Source organism: Cyanistes caeruleus, chromosome 1, assembly GCF_971803275.1.
Source record: "Cyanistes caeruleus chromosome 1, bCyaCae1.hap1.1, whole genome shotgun sequence".
Taxonomy (NCBI): Eukaryota; Metazoa; Chordata; class Aves; order Passeriformes; family Paridae; genus Cyanistes; species Cyanistes caeruleus.
The window spans coordinates 72,466,992-72,484,364 of NC_141701.1; the positions used below are offsets into that span (position 1 = coordinate 72,466,992).

General features: G+C 38.5%; 1 protein-coding gene across 11 annotated transcripts in view; it reads right to left on the minus strand.

Annotated features, from left to right (window-relative positions):
- Nucleotides 1–17,373, minus strand: part of LOC147655596 (semaphorin-5A-like) — a 345,256-nt gene that overhangs the window by 260,382 nt on the left and 67,501 nt on the right. For 2 of the 11 annotated variants that reach the window (XM_086842946.1, XM_086843232.1), the window contains exon 2: nt 2,156–2,206. The exons of 6 other annotated variants lie outside the window; for them this stretch is intronic. The gene's annotated coding sequence lies outside the window, so the exon portion shown is untranslated. Of the gene's footprint in view, nt 1–2,135; nt 2,207–17,373 lie in introns of all 11 variants that reach the window. 3 more of the 11 variants (XM_086843005.1, XM_086843277.1, XM_086843090.1) reach the window with 2 other exon arrangements.

Genomic DNA, 17,373 nt, shown 5'->3' on the forward strand with positions numbered 1-17,373 from the left:
TTAATTTTTCTCCAGCTTCATATATTGAACAGATCACAGATACTTTAGGAATCTAACAGGGTTCACTTTTTTGTGTAAGTTCTAATTCCTCAATCATAAGATATCTGTCATCTTGCATCCCCTGCTCCTCCAACATCTCGAACTTCTAAAACATCACAGCAGACTCTAGACAAAAGTGGTTCACCTTCTGTTCCTGTCTCCTGACATCCCTGCAGTGCAGTCATTTTACACACCAAGCCTCCACACACATGAACACAATGTACAGGTTGATACCCTTCTGAGTACACATACAGTGCTTTCTGCCTCCTTTTAGTCTAGAAAGGAGCAAGCTCATATATGTAAGGAAATAAAATCCAGTCAGTTCAAGCTGTTTAAAAATTCACTATGAACACAACATTTAACACTTCTGACTTTGCATTGAAAAGCAAGGATAAAAATCAAAGGACAAGAGATTACACTGGTTCCGTAATTTCTTATCTTCCAAAATTATTTATTAAACTCCATGTTTTTATGATAATCAGCTTTATAGCATTATTCCTCTTGAGTCAACTGGTTTACTGCCATGAAACCACTGCATAATTAGCCTAAAATGTACAAGCCACAAATCCCTGTAATTGGACTCTAAGATACTATCTTATCTCCTCTATATCAGAACAAACATCTCTCTTTCAAGCAGATACTTCAGTAAAATACAGATATAAGTAGTATAACCAATGTATATGATTGGGGAAGAAGCAAGTGCAACCCAAAAGATGCATGTACACGCCATCAAACACATTCTTTTGAAGATGGTAATGAAGGAGAGATGGAAGAGCCAATTATCACAGAGTAGTAATAAACTATTTTCATCTGTCTCATGATTGCCAGCTGATAAATTTGGGAAAGTACCAAAGCATTCAGGATGTACTAATAACACCCTGTATTAGGCCTAAACACATTCTGCTGCATATTTGCTTCTGACTAAAACTGGTGTCAGAGTCAACAAAATACATCTCCAACAATAAAATGGGTTTCTTGTTCATAAAATAACAAGGTTATAAGTCACCATTCCCAAACTCATTTCTGAACTTTAAAAAAATTATGTAATTGTCACTATGTGTCAATACTTAAAACCATGATAAGAATCTAAAAAAAATAAGTTAATCAGCCAATTATTAAGTACAGATAGTAATCTTTTTGCATTTAGGAAACTAATCAAAAAAAGTATGCAAATATATCATCACGGGGGGGGGGGGGGGTGGGGGGGGGGGGAGGGGGGAAATTTAAAATAAGAAAAAATACCATGAAATGGATTTACTCAAAACAGCTTTCAGCTACATAAAATGATTTAGGGGAGTTACAAATACAGGTTTCACTTTTATATTTAGAATAGCCAGACCAACAACTCACAGGAAGGCACAAAGTTTGATGCAGTTCATGCTGAGATGCAATTCCTGGTAGGGTGCCAGTTCAAGCAGTAGAGCACATGACAACACCTGAACTACTGCCAGTATACTGAAATAGCAGTTCTGACTAATTACTTCATCCAATTTTGACCAGAGTAGAACTTGGCAACTGCAGTGTTTTGGAAGTCTAAGCAAACATCATCATTTTGTTTTTTAAAAAAGTAGTATTTTAAAACTATTTGATCCAAGTTAGTATTTGAAGTTTCAAATTAGATTTTAGCTCTTAACCGGCAGGTATCTCTAATCTCCAGGTTTCTCTTTTCACATTTCTCAGTATTCTTAAACACAAAAGTTTTTAGAGGTCTTGATAATTCCAGCAAAAATCCAAACATTCTCAAAAAAACCCCCTAAGCTGTCTTGGCATCAGAGCAAATCCAATCAGTTTCTCCAAATGTCCACAACACTAGAAAGTACACTCCAAATGATTATACTTCCTGATAGTTTGTGTCCAGCAGAATAACAGCAAGAGCATCACTGAACTAAGTTAATAGATTTGTTTTGCATTCAGTACACCCAGCTTGCAACTTAGCTAGTCAGCAGTACTCTAATCAGAAGAGGGGATACACATGCACAGAAAAATCAAGGAAGTCCAAAACTAACAAGAAGAAATCAGAGGGAAAGATTAAAAGTGAGATATGCCTTGCTTTTTTTAAAAAATGCAAGAGAAAAACACAAGTTAATTTTACTGACACTGTTATGTCTATATATACCAGATATGGTCTCTCTTGTGAGGTCCTCACCAGTACAAGCTGCAATGACACCTGCAGAGAAAAGGAAGAACAGCAAATTTTCCAGGTAAGTAGAGAGACCCTTAATTTAGACAGCAACTACAGCCTGGCACAAATTTCATTATTTTCTACTAACTGAGAATGAAATATTAAAAGCTTTCTGTGGTATATCCTTTCATACAGTCAGTAAAACAGGGAGTGGAAAAGAGCCTACCTTCACATAAACTCATTCAAACAAGGCACATGAGGCAGATTTTTGCATTACCTCCATTTCATATGCATTGAAATTCATATTCAATCAGTCTTCAAGCACTGAAAAACTGGTCTTCAAAGCATAGATCAATGGCATAAATGTGATTTGTCAGATATTGAAAGGAGAGAGGTAAGCAAGTGATAGAAAAGCCTTTTTCCCATTTTGTCAAGAAAAAAAATAAATCCCCTAGCAAGACATACACTAAGGTGTCCTACCTGGATTGTTTCACAGACCAGCTAGGAGGGCATGGCTAAGTGTCAGCTGATCAAATGCTGTTGAAAATCAACAGTGTGCTGGACCCAATAGATCTGTGGCAAGTTACTGGTTACAGAAAGAAAATCCCAACTTTAAGTTCTGACTCTGATTTATCAAAGGGCTACATAGAAACAGGTGAAGTGACCAGACCAGCTATTACTAGAATTTTGAAGTAGCTATAAAAAACTCATTTTAAAGTACTGAACAAAATTCAGTGCAGAATAACTTACTGGCTTTATGAACCTTCTCTTCTTGCACAAAGAAGTAGCTAATAATATTCAAATTTTCTGGTGGTATTATTATATGGGAAAAAGAAAATTATGCTATGTGTTTAATGGTGGGAAAATAAACACCATGAAGTAAAAATATAAATCATGTAATAAAATACATAGCAATTTTTTTGTCTGATAATAAATATGTTTATTAGGTTTATTCCCCCAAATTTAAGGCCAAACATTAGGCAAATGGAGATTTAAATTTTTATCAGCTGCAGAGCCATATATAAAGATGACAAATCATGATGTTTACAGGGCAAACAAGGACAGGCAGCGTGACATTTCCCACTGTTTGAATTCAAGGCTTTCAGATTGATAAGTTTCAGTGATATTGCAGCTATGACTAATCCATAATGTAGATCCTATATACAGACTAGAAAAATAAGAGTAAACTTACGAGTAAAAGAAAGAAAAAAAGAAACCCACAACAAAAACCACCAAAGATATCTACATTATTTTCCCCCATTTTTTTTCAGAGTAAACAGAAATTAGACCAGAAAACTATTTCATATTATTTTAATCCAATAAGATTCTTAATTCTGGATCAGCAGATGGGGCATTAAGTTAATTTTAACCGTCAATATCTCATTTCTTGGTAGCATTTTGGGGCTTTAACAGGTTTAGGACAGATTTTTTTTGCTCTTTTTAAGTAAATGTTACATATTTCAACATTGTCACCTTCTAAATTAGCATTTTCAAGAAAGTATGCTTACATCGCATCCATATCTAATCATCTATCCATCCACACATCCCAGTTTTCTGAGGGGAAACATCTGAGCAACTAGCATGAAAAGGGGACTTTTTTGTCTCTGCAACTAAACCCATCCAAACTTCTAGATATTTACTTCTATATGCAGAGGGAAACAGCTTTAGGGAAAGAAATGCTTCCCCAAATGAATGAACTCATTTTAAAAAAAAAATTACCTTCTTATTTAAAATTAATCTGCTTGTTTCATTTAGTATTCAATCAGCCCTCAGTTAAAAATTTGGTATTACTTAAGACAACTAACAGTTGCGAGCTTCGGTTGGTTTTTTGGGTTTTTTAATTCATTCCCTGTGCAAGAAGAGGTAGGAAATGCTTCAAATCTCAAATGTATAAAAGAAGGACTTGGTATTTTTTGAAACTGCATTGTAATTCCTAGGATTTCAGAACAAGAGACCTAATTCTACACCCAAAATTTCTCTTCTCTAGTAAGGATTTTAGAACATACAGAGTATAAGTGTGAGTTCTGAGCAAGGAGTATGAAAACAATGAACGGATTCGTATCAGTAAACCCAGAGCAGGACCACAACACACCTGCAATTCCACAACCCTGACATGTCAGCAAAGGCCTGAAATGCAGCAAACATTTAACAGGTCACAGAAATAATATTCCTATTGTTACTTATCTAGGAAGTATGTTAATAGTTCCAACACAAAACCCATGACCATAACGGAAGACAGTAACTTTGAACTAACACAAAAAGCAAAATACAAAAAGCAGAGCTGAATAAACAGCACCACGGTGCTACAATAGCAACTGGTGCATGGTGACAATATACTTGTACAGTCTTTCAAGCCACCAAAGTACACAGGTATTTAAGATATAACTTCGGCTTTTCAAACTCTTCTCTTCAACTCTCATGATGAAGGCAATGTGGTGCTGATTCCAGAATTGATCTTCAGTATCTATTCTGCTAAATGATAATGATTCATTCTGTCCCGTTTCTTAGTGATGCCCAAACTAAGTGTGCATCCCTCCTGTGAACAAATAGCTAAAGCTTTCAAGCCATCAACACCACATGTCAAGCAGCAGTTTCCCCCTCCTCCTATGTCTAAAATACCCCCATTCCCAATCCAGCTTTTTTCCTGTTTCTCCTCACCACCAAGAGTTCCTATTCTGCAGGGATCCTATTACATGTCATGAGACATACAGGGTTTTCTTCCTTTTTTCCTTTAGCCATTAATAGAAGGGAAACAGTGAAATACATAATAATAACAATAACAATAATAACTTGTAGCACTGATTAATCTGGGTATGATTTGGAGATGTTCCTTTTTCTTGTTATCAGAAAAAAAATAATTACTTCAAGCAAGCAGTAACTGTCCATGCAAGAAACAAACCTTTAACAACAAAATTAGTTTTAGGTGAAAAAACATAGTAGCTTGCAACCCAGAATTCTGAGAGAATTGGTCCATGAAGTCACTGGTGTGAGAGCAAAGAGTTTTAACAACGAATCTACCAAGACGAACACAAATACTTAGCTGGGGGAAAAAAAAGCTGAGTGGAAAACAACAACAAAAAAAAATCTATCTCAAGTCAAACAGGACTGAAAAAAGTAAAGCAGCCCAAAATCAGAAGCAGCCAGTCACCCAGGGCACTACTTTCTTTCAAGAGAGAAGATGGCTAAGAACCAGAAGTGGAATAGAAACCTAGAAAGGATACAAATGTGGATAAACCAAAACCATTCAAATATGCACGTGTATGACATTTAAAGAAAAATACATTCCTCACCTTAATGAAAAGAAGGCAAGAAACTCTTTACTATGGAGTAGAATTTGCAAATATTTTCTATGAAACCTTGCAGTATTCACTTAGCTTTATATATGAGATGCAAAATCTATTCTGAATTATATGAACATTTCCTTCAGATTTCTACAACAATTGCACACTGTAAAGCCTCACAACAGAATTCTACCTGCAGATTTGCTCTAACAAGTTTTTGCAGCTCTGCACCAAATTCTTCTCAGCAGTTTACAGCACTTGCACAATAGCTACAGTGTGCCCTGCCCTGCACTCATCACTTAGTATTCCATAGAATCACAATACCTTTCAGCTTGGAAGGGGCCTCAGGATGACCTAGTTCAATGTTCTGCTCAAAGCGGGGACAACAGTGAATTTAGACCAGGCTACTCGGGACCATCCAGCATGGTCTTGACAGCCTCCAAGCATGGAGAGCTCAAAGTGCCTCTGAGCAAACTGTTCCAGCCCTTAAATATCTTCATAGTGATTTTTTTCCCCATTCAGAACTGGAAGCTCCATGCTTCAATTTAGGACTTAACTCTCACTTTTTCTGCATGTATGTCTGCATGTACTAGGCCTCCTCACACCACCTCTTCTGCAGTCTAAACAAGAACAACTGACTCACTCTCTTCCCTCCCTTCCATGCTCCAGTCCTCTGACTGTCTTACTGCCTGTCCATGAATTCACTTAAGCTTATCAGCATTCATGTACTAGGAGACCTGACACAGGATTCCACATACGGTCTAATGAGTGTTGACTAATGGGGAATAATGACTTCACCTACCAGCTCATTCCCATTGATGTAACCCAGAACACAGCCCCAGTATCGTCAGGGTGCACAGCTGGCTGTGTTTAGACTTCTGTCAACTCACCCCCAGATCAATTAACTCTTAAGTCATCTTAGTTGCATTACGATTTTTATCCTCCCAATGATACAGATCTATATATTCATCCAGATCTATATATTCATCCCAGATGCAAAACTGACACCCTGAGCTACAGCTATAAACTTTTTAATGAAAACCATTTTACGTATTAAAAAAACAGCCTAGCTAAGAGAAGAAAGAACACATTTAGTTTAGAAAGAGTTAATTTTCTTTGAGAGAAGCTGCTGGGAGCTTCCTCTCTGCCTGGGAAAGGCCAATAGCTGGCTAGTTCTGAGAACTGACAACATTTTGCACCATTGAAAGATTAGATCTGCCTCTGTGAGATCCACGTTTCAAAAAGCCCGGGAAATCTCTTTGCTTATGGCCTTGAAAGGTAACTGAGGTCTGGTCTGGCCTCGCTCCCATGCTGCCTATGAGGCCTGGGGAAGCCCAGACCGGACCCCAGCGGCTCCTGGGCGGGTGATGGAGGCTGTGGGGACCTGGCAATCTCACTGACACTAAGCGCCCCTGCTCCCCCCAGCCTGCACCAACGGCCCCAGGCCGAGCCTGCCCCTCCACCCCCCAGCCCCCAACCTGGTGGCTGCCGGACAGAGGGAGGGGCCCAGCAAGGCCTGAAATTCATCATCATGACTGTGGCAGCCACTGCTCACGACCATCTGCAGGCTGGGCAAGATTTAACCCTTTCATTACACAGGTGAGACCTGCAGACCTTGTTCCTCTCTCCAGGGAGAGAAAAGGAGTGAAAACATGTAGAAAGACAACATGAAAACACCAAGGTCAGTAAAGAAAGAGTCAAGCGTCAGATGGAAGGAGAATGGGGAGATGCCAAATGGGGCTGAAATATTATTTTGGCAGGGCCATGGAGATGGACAATGATATACTGAAATATCTCCTTTAATTCATGAGAGGGTATGGGGGGACGAAATATTAAAACTGTAGATCTAAGCAGAGGCATCCATTGGTGAAGCCAAGCAGATGCTGGAGTAGCTGTGATCCCATCAGATGCCTGAACGCAGAGATGAGAGTTGATGAAGACCCTTTGCCCCCAGGGAGAGAAAAATAAAACCTCTGTTCCCAGAGATGATCACAGTGACAGATGAAGAGAACCTTTTGCCTTTGAACAACTCATCCTTAAAATAATACTCCATGAGTTCATGGCCCATAAACACAACTGTAGGAGGGCTGTGAAAATGGGAGGAATTTCATGATGCTGAACTTTTGGCCCAGGCCACTTTCACCCACCACAGTAAGTACTATTTTTCTGTTATTTTTCTTAAACTAGAGTCTAATAATTTAAGTATACAGCATTCTTTGAGTACATTAAAACCAAATAATTTTCAGAGGTCTGTATGGCCAGAACTACTACTCCACAATTTCAACAGATGTATATCATTTTATATGAAATAAGAACAATAATTCTTATTTCAGGCAATTTTTATGTCCCTGACACCATGATCCTGTGAGGAAAGATAAGAACAACCGGGCCAGTGGGAAAAGAAAGAAAACACTGCAACTTTGTGTTCTCCTTCCCAAACTGATCCCACTCCAATGCAGATCTCAGCTGAGCTTCTTTCCATGTTACTGGCAATCTGGCTGAATAGACATAGAAAGAAGAAAAGCATCTATATGGGTGCTGAGAATATTTCATACTGCAGCCATGAGGAAATACTTCAATGTCCCCTTGATTAAAATGCAATGAGAACTTTGTAGTCAAGTCTAAAATAATTCTCTGCTTGTAACAGAGTAACATATCACAGTGACAACTGGGATACACTTTCAGGCCAAACACATGCAAACAAATGATTGTATCTACGTAAGCACAGCCTGATAGTGACAAGTATTCTTTGAAGTTCTAACCCAGCATTATCTCTGCAAGAAAAACAGGATCATCTCTTTTAACTGCATTCGTGAAGTCTTGTCTTCCAGAAGGTGTACTTAGAAATTTAAAATCAGGATTTTTTAAACATTCTACTTTTACATGCAGCACCTTAAGAAGCTGCTCAGTACCACCATGCAAGATAAACCAAAGCAGGTAGAACAGGCCTCAAAACCTATTCTCTTAGGTCCTTGAGATGTAAAATGTTCTAACTGGAGAAGGGACACCTTACATGCAGAGATGGAGGGTCCAGCGCCTCTGGGAGGCCAGCAACCTTCTGTCAAGCAAGGCTTGTCAAAAGAAGCCCTTGAAACTGGCAGGAGCCCTCTGATCCTCAGCTACCACCAGCTAGGGCAGGGCAGGCACCACCACTGACCATGAAAGCAGGGAGACCACTAGCTCTAAACTAGTCTGTTTTTGCTCCTGTTCTTCTAGAAACAAGAGATGAACAAAAAAGCCACTAGCAATAGCATTTATAGGCATTTGTGCAGACCACTGCTGCTTGGCGAGCACAATCTGAGAGGACACAGCTTCAAGTTCTTCCTGAGAGGTCACAGGGAGGCATAACTGCTCCTCCCTGCTGTTTTTGCACCTGCAGGATGTTCTACAAGCACTTTGCAGCAGCTTGAAGTGACCTATGACAGCACAGCAACCACCTCAACCAGAGCAAGGCAAGGCTGGTGACTCGCAGCTGGGAGCAGATGGTATTGGAGGACAGGGATGAAGCCCTCCCCTGTCAGTGACAGGGCCTTGACACCTGTGCCTGTACCTGGGTGCAGGTGTCAAGACTGTTGAAGCAGCAAGAGCTGAAGGGGCAGCCTCTTTGTGGAGTGTCTGTCTGGATCTCCCAAACCTGACCCAGCTCCAGTGGCCCCAGTGCAGGGCATGGCTGAGCCCCTCAGCCATGGGCGGGTGGGCGAGAGCCCTGGGGAAAGCCTAGGCAAGGGAGGGCAAAACGCTGCCCGGCAGCCAGGGCTGAGCCAGGGGAACTGAGCCAGAAACACAGAAGAGGGACATAGAGACCCCAGGAGCAGGAGCAGCTGGATTGGCATCTGGCAGCCAGTCATGGTCAACCCACCACACATGGTACACAACCCTAGACCAGCTGAAAGCAACACTGAAAACACTACACTACACTCAAATGTTGCTGTTCACTCTTGTGGGTCATCATGCATAGAGTCAAAGGCAGACACACAGGTCCGGCACCAAATTATCAAACAAGAAGGTAATTTCAGGTTTCTGTGTTAAGCTGTCATAGTTTTGGCAAATGGTATGGCAAATAGTGCTGGCTTGTAAAGGACGCATCCTAATTTTACAGATTTATAGATTAATTAAAATTCCTTGTTCTTATTAGCAAAAATATGGCTATAAAAGTACAAAAATTAATCAGAGACTCAAGGTCACATAACATTTGCAGCTATATCAAATTCATTAGATCTCAAACAAATAAGCACTTAATTTGCAGTCCTCCTTTCACATTTTCCCAAGTATCTCTTTGAAAATATTGAAAAGTATTTTGTTGCTTTTATAATAACAAATAATATATTTTTCCTTTTGCTCCTCCCTATTTCTTTTTAAGAGCTCATAGCCTACCACTACCAAAGTCCATCATCCAGTATCATAAATACCATTAATTTCAAATTAAATAAGGCTTTGATTTCAAGAGAAGATTACTCTCATCTGTATTACAGGTACTTGTGCCCTCCAAGAAATCTGCTATCCCAAAAGAATTCCCAGCCAAACTAGTAAGCTAGTCCTACAATGCTCCTAGAATACTCCTCAAGTCAACCAGTATGATAGTACTTGGCTGCCAAAGATACTTTGGGAATTTTTAACATGCTGTTGGGTCTCTTCAATGCAGGAACATCTGCTGCCCAGTGCAGGGAGGGAGGAGATTGGCAATGCTGAGACCTACCAAACACTTCTGACACAAGAGGGCAAGAAAAATTTCTCCCATGAGAAAGAGCAGTTGGGTATAGTCCTATGTGTATCCTAGGACAGGTATTTCCACTACTTTTTAAACTATTTTGACTTTTACTAGCCTGAATCCCAAACACATCTGAGCAAACAATAATTTATCCTTTCCACTACCAAGTATTTCCATTAGTAAAAAAGACTTCATGAAGAAATGTATTGAGTAACTGCCAATGCAATTTGAAGAATGTTGCACTATTATTTACAAACACAGGTGTCTCAAAAAATAACTCCATCATCTGCAACAAATGGATATTGGCAGAATCATATCAGAATTATAACATAAGCCATCAGTATATATTTATTAACTTTACTAATCCAATAGATAAGATTTTTAAGACATTAATTTAATTATTTCATATAGTTTTCTTTTAATGTATTTTATATTGATAACAAAAAATATTTTATTGCATATTAGTTAAAAGTTTATTAAAAACCTGTCAGCACTTGAGTTAAAGTTAATAATAAGAAATTCTTTAACTATTTCTTTAAGGTCCATTTAAATAGTGCTAACAGTTAAGTACTTTAAAAAAAGAAGACGTCTAAAAATTTCCTGTTACTAATATTTTATTAAAATTTAATCTGCAAGGAAGCTGAGAGGGGGAGGAAAACAAGTTCATTTTGTTACAGAGAAAACTGATTCCCTTCACCCCACCTCTCTCCCAAGCTTAGATACAAATGACCATATTAAGACTTAAATTCAATTGAGTAAAATTAAAGAGTTTGCCCCAACCACGCAGTTATAATATAAGAATATTCACACCACATTTGAATGTTCTAATATGTATTCATGGAACAATTTATAAAAACTAATTTTGTATCAGCTTCAGTATTTTTGAATATTAGAAAGTGTTCCACTAATAAAAAAGATGCAGTAGAGGAATGGGAATGCAGTTATTAAACATATTAGCATATATTTCCTTTACATTTGGCCATTTTATCCTGAATGATTTTTGAGACAGCTATATATAAACAAAAAAATATTAACTTGTCTACATATATCAAAACACACAGTGACTTTATAAAACCTATGTTCCTACTATTCTCTAAGTCATAGTTTCTCATTAATTTTTATTCAATGTCATTAGTAGTTTTAAGTACTAAGGCAACAGCTCACATGCTACCAGTCTTTCATCATGGCCCACATAATTTGTTTTAACACACTAATTTGTTTTAGCCACTCTAATTTGTTTTAACAGAGTTTTTACAGAGAAAGCAAGTAGGATTTCCTATAAGAGAGATACTGACTTTTGGACATACTATTCTACATTTAGTCCCAATTTTACAAGCAGTAAAAAAGCCTTTCAAATACACAACGCAAACTTAGAGCTTTACTGATAAAAACCTCTATGTTTCAAGGTACTTTAGAAGCAACAGTCTTCTCTATGTCAGAATTCAAAATTTTAAGTACATAAATGCCTTTTAAGAATAATCTCACTCTTATTATGCAGTATTTTCCCCACCAGAAATCTTAGGCATCACAGCAAGTCATACAAAAGTAAAATGTCATTGATCAGCAATCACTGACTGAAGGTACAGAGTTTTGAAACTGAAGCACAGAAATGCTTTTTTCTCCTGTACACATTTACACCATTTTGCACCTTAAACCTACTTTGATCTTGCAAAATGTTTTTTTCTAACATTTCACAGATAAAAACTTAAAAACACAACAAAAAGGCCTATAATCTACACTTTGTAGACAACCTGTTTAGAGATTTTGTCTAATCCCCATTATCAACATATCTCAATCTTTAACAAAGTCTGTATTTCAACTTCCATACTTCATTGAGGCAATATGAGTTGGCAATGTTTAACTTTGTAAAGTAAAAATTCTAAGAACACAGGAATTACTTTAAGGAATATGCTTGCTTTGTCTTCCAATTGAAAATATCAATATAGAATGTATGATTTATTCCAGGAAAGCTGATAACACATTCAGTAAGAATGATAAATGAAGACTGCATTTATTACACCAGCTTAATGTCTTTTGTTGCAAAACAGTGTCATGTTTCATAAAAAGAATTATAAATTTCAGGTCATCTTAGCTGTTCAAAGTTATACATTTTTGACAGTCATCTAGTTGTGTTTTAATAGAAATTACAAGTTCACTATTGTGTGTAAAGATTCAAAAATATTATTAGTATATGCTAACTTTACTTTTAAAATAAAAAAATTAGATCAGAACTTCGAAAACAGTATTTCCTAGAAAATGTTTGCAACAGCTGGGCTGAAAATTAAGTGCAATTGGAAAAAAAAAAAAAAAAAAGCATTTCTATTGCTGTTAGTTATATTTAGGATAAATAAGTAAGTCCCTGCATTTCAAGCTATGAAGTTACAGTGACTGTAGTGCAGCTGTCTGCACAGGATCCCTCTCTGGCTCGGGCCAGGCATTCTAGCACTGGAGTATGCTTGGCAAACTAGCATAAACAGAGACTGTCAAATAGGGTAAGTCAGAGGTTGATGGTATAAGGGATATAGAAGATGGCATCTATTTTTGAGATGGTTAGTTTAATTATCTATGAAGTTATTGATCTTGAGTTAGGAAGAAGCTGAGCAAGTGTTTTAAAGAACATTGTGAGCAGCCACCTTGTGATTAAAAGAATATTCATGCCCTTGAAAGAGACTGGAAATTAAAAAATACTTCGGCAGTTGGGGAATGAACTTTAAAGTAGAATAAAAACAAAAACTTAAAATATTCATATCTGTGTGCCAAGTCCAAGCAGATTCTTTTTCACACAGGAAATTCCACATGACTTTAAATAAAAAATTTTAGAAATATTTTCCTGGTTTTCTCACTAAATTTCCTCAAAATGACTAATGCTGCAAGATGCTCTATTCTGTAAAGATAAGTACTGGCCAAACAACAAGTTCCTGGTCAAATAATTTTCCCATGAACCACAGAGTGGGCACATGGGCACACAGGTATTTTGTGCACCAGGAAGATAATAAATGTTTATGTTCTGTGAAACAGAATAGTAGTTTAGACTCAGCTAAAAAACCAAATATTTAACCTCATTCTATAAGAGAATCTTCTTAATATCTATTTATTTATGGTGAGCTCCTTTAACCAGTTCTTCTAATCAAATTTGTACATTCAACACCTATGACTCCAGGTAAAGTTACTCCAAGCTCCTGTCAACTTGACTTTTCCAGTCTCTTTACATGAACATACACAATTAACAAGCCATAAAGAAATAATTTCATTTGAATTATAAACCAAATGCTGCTACTCCTCACTCCCTAAATATCCATAAAGTGAGCTGTGACTCAAAATTCACAGGGCAAATCTAAGATATAGAATAAACATAGTTCCTTATCTGCAACATCCTATGGCCAGTCTCACTTACATAGCAAAAGATTACACGCTTACCCTCTTTAGAGGGCAGGGCTTCTTTACACAAGGAAATAACCACACAATTCTGTGGCTATGGTTATTGTGGAACTTCTTGTAAAAAGACCCAAAAAAAATGCTCCTTTCTCCTCACTTGCTGCTGCAAACTATTTGCCGGTGGAAACCCTTGGGGTTACGGCAGCATTCCAGTAAACTTTATTTTCAGAGTTTATCTATGCTGCAGACAATACCAATTGAGTTTTATGTTGGTTAACATAGGTATCAACAGCAGGACAGGCATGAATCTGATCATGTCCCAACAAATCTAAACTAGGGCTGAAGCTCAAGTCACCAATGTTTCCAACCCATCAGCTCCTGAAACAGATACAGGAAAACTAGCCTGGGAATATGTGTGTGCATGTCAGTCACACTTCCCCAATACAGCATTGTCCTACCCACAACTTGGTACCCAGAGTGTTGCAGTGCATTAAGAAATACAGTATGTCCCTGGGGATGAACCCACCCTTGGTTTTGTACAATGTTTTGTACAAAAAACGCACCCTTTGTTTTGTACAAAGGCCCACCTGGCCTCCCTTCCTTTTTCCCTACCCCTGTTACCCTCTGTTTCTCCTGACCACCCCCCTCACCCTAGTTTAATAGAGAACACCCGAGGCACCTCGCTCTCTGTCCTGCCCCGGGTGATTCACATAGAATAAACCCGGGACCACGCCTCGCAAGATTGAGCCTCCTTTGTCTAAATACCTAAATTCATGCTGAATACATTATGAGATTTCCCCCCAACCCCGTGTTCTGTGAAGGACGGGCACATCCCCACGGGGGACAAGAATGGAGGGATTCTCTTAATATTTACAGTACCATAGAAGTCAGATTTGGCAACTCACTATTAATGAACTGTTACTTAAACTAATACTTAGGACTACCTTCACAACTATTTTAATTTTATTAAAATGTGCTTAAACACTAGTTCTCAAATATTATGATTAGTGGGTCCTTTCACACTCAGAATATTCTATAATTCTATAAAAATTAAGCACATTAGACGGAATAATTTATAACACAAAGGAACTATGGCACAGGTCCTGAGACAACAGTAATACAACTGAAGCCAAATTTGAATGCTTGGCTCCTCCCTGAACATTTATCTTAATTACTTTTCATTTTGGAAAACCTGTGTTTGTATTCCTTCATGCACAAACTGGCAAGATATACTTTGAAAGCACAGGCAGACTTCTAAGTTAATGATTAATAGTGAGTAATAAATATGTATGCAGAAGAAAACTCCAAGCCTTTATACTAGGAGGGTAATTTTGGTTATTCCCAAATTCCTGATCCTTTCCTATTTCATTAAAATGTTTAATGAAAATCTTGATCCAAACCTTTTCTACTTTTTAGCCCTATAAATTCAGGAAAAATATTCAAGTTTCTACCTTGAACTTAAAATTACATAATTCTCACCTGGGGATATTTTGCACATTTGGCAGGTTAAAATACCTTCTCAATGAAGTACAAAGAGGAGTAAACCCTCACAGTCCTTTCGGTTCAAGTACACAGTTCTAGATATGCCAGATCCAACATGTTAATCAGCCATTATCTAATCAAGTATTTATTCAGTCATTGCATGAGCAAAATTTTACCTCAATACACTACTATATCGTCACACAGATATTCCAAAGCTCTAGTAATATTTTTAATATTTCACAATTACAAATAGCTTTTTCCTTGAAGGCCACAAAATCAGATTACTTTTGTCCTAAACAGCTTTTTTTGACATAGGGCACTACAAAAGAGTCAATGAAAATGATTTTTATATAAATAGATTTGGGAGGTTGAAAACTTTTCTTCTCCCCTATTTTCCCTCAAAAATCACTTTATTCATTTCAACACGGTTTTGTTTTATTAAAAAAGTCAAATACTTATATTTGAAAACTTCTATTTGAAAATGTCTAAATAAAGTCCTATTTTGACCATCCAGTTGCAGAATGATTGCTTAAATTTTTGGTTTTTGTATGATAAAAACACAAAAAATAAATAGCTATGCAATACAAACATTGTAGCAAACACAAACAGTACTGGTTTTTGAGAGAGTAAAATGACTGGGTGGTTCACTCAGCATTCTGTAATCAAGACTTGACCCCAATCAGGTTTTAAGAGTTAATTTCAGTGTCTTCTTTTGTGAATACTGTTATAAATTTGTATTGTGATATTGGCTTTCACAGATGAATATATATATATTAAATACTTTTTAGCTATGCTAACAAGTCTTAAGTTTAAAAGAATTTCCTAGGTACAAGGCAAGGAAACCCCAGAGGGCAAGGACACTGGGGCCCAAGCTGTTATCAGGAGAACAATAGAACCCAAACTGTTATCAGCGGAAGATATGAAGACCAGCTGCCCTCAGGGGAAGGATGAGGGGCCCAGGCTGTTATCAACAAGTGACCATCTGCAGCAAAAAGGAAACCAAACCTCCAAAATAATGCTGACCAGCTAGAATAATAACGACCAGCAAAAATTATGCTGACCAGCAGAAAATAACATGATCCAAGAAGGTGGAACCAGGGAGGGGACATGATTGAATATGCATTAACCTCTCACAGCAAGGATGGTATAAAAAGGGTGTTCCCAAGATACCAGGTGTGTTCCTGGCAACCTGCCAGGGCACCCGGCCGTTTTAACCCTTTGCTTTATTTCTTTTGCCTCCTAATTGTCTTTTGTTTATATTAAATTATTTTTATAATTTATTAAGTGAATCTCGTTTTTAAGAATTTTGGGGGCTCGTCCGGGAGAAGCACCTCACCTCTAGGACCACCGGAGATCCAGAACGGGGAAACAGGCGTGCCCCTGCTGAGTTCAGCAGATCCCATTCTTACCAAAGAAGTAAGTAATCTTTGGGGGAGCGGGAAGCGGGGGTTGCAAGATACCCCCGGGGTTACTGGGACTGGGTCTCAGGGGAGGGGTTAGCCCCTCGGGAAAGGGAGCCCAAGGTTTTCCTGGCACTGGGAAAACAGAGTAAAATGTGGATTCTCTAAAACTTTGTCAAGTTGAGGATTAAATCCAAGAAATTTGGACTTAAAACTGCCAAATTGAGGAATAATCCAAGAAACTTGGGATATTTGACATATTACAGTGCCCATGGGCGGATATTAACAAGGGAAGTAAAGAGCACCTTATTGTCTTGCTGTGACTGGGTGGAGTTGAATGAACAGATGTGAGAATGCGTAAATAGGTGTGATTGTTGCGTTAAAGTTTGTTTTTCTTTTTTTTTTTTTGGAACTGTGTTGTTAAAGAGGAAAGGTTTTCTGTGCTGTGCTGGAGTAAGAGTGAACACGGGTCAATGCTTCCACAGGGACTGGATCACGGTGGGGACACATGGAGTGATTCGCTTCCTCCCTGCGAGCTCCTGTCTTGGAGCCCCGGGGTGGCAGACCAGAACTGGGGCTTGTAGCCCAGGAGCCGCGGGGGTGTTGTATCAAATCTGTTCTCAGCGGGATAGCAGCTCTGCTCTCAGAGCAAAGCCGAAGTTATCTTTAGTGGTGATCTTCCCTCCGCGCCTTTCCCCCCCACCCTGGGCAACAAGAGCTGCTTGCAGGGGAGGGGTCGCTTTGGTGAGCTGGTATGTGGTTCAGCATTTGAAGTGGTTTGGTTTTTGGTTTTTTGGGTTTTTTTTTTAGAAGTTTTCTTTGCCCCACTGTAGCGGCGGTGAAAGGTGCTCCCAGGGCTACTCCCTGCCGAGCTATGGGGACAGAGTGGCGGGTCAGCCTCAGGAGTGCAAGGGAACTCCTGGAGCTCCGGCCGGCGGTGAGTCCGGCCAGACCCTGGTAAGATCA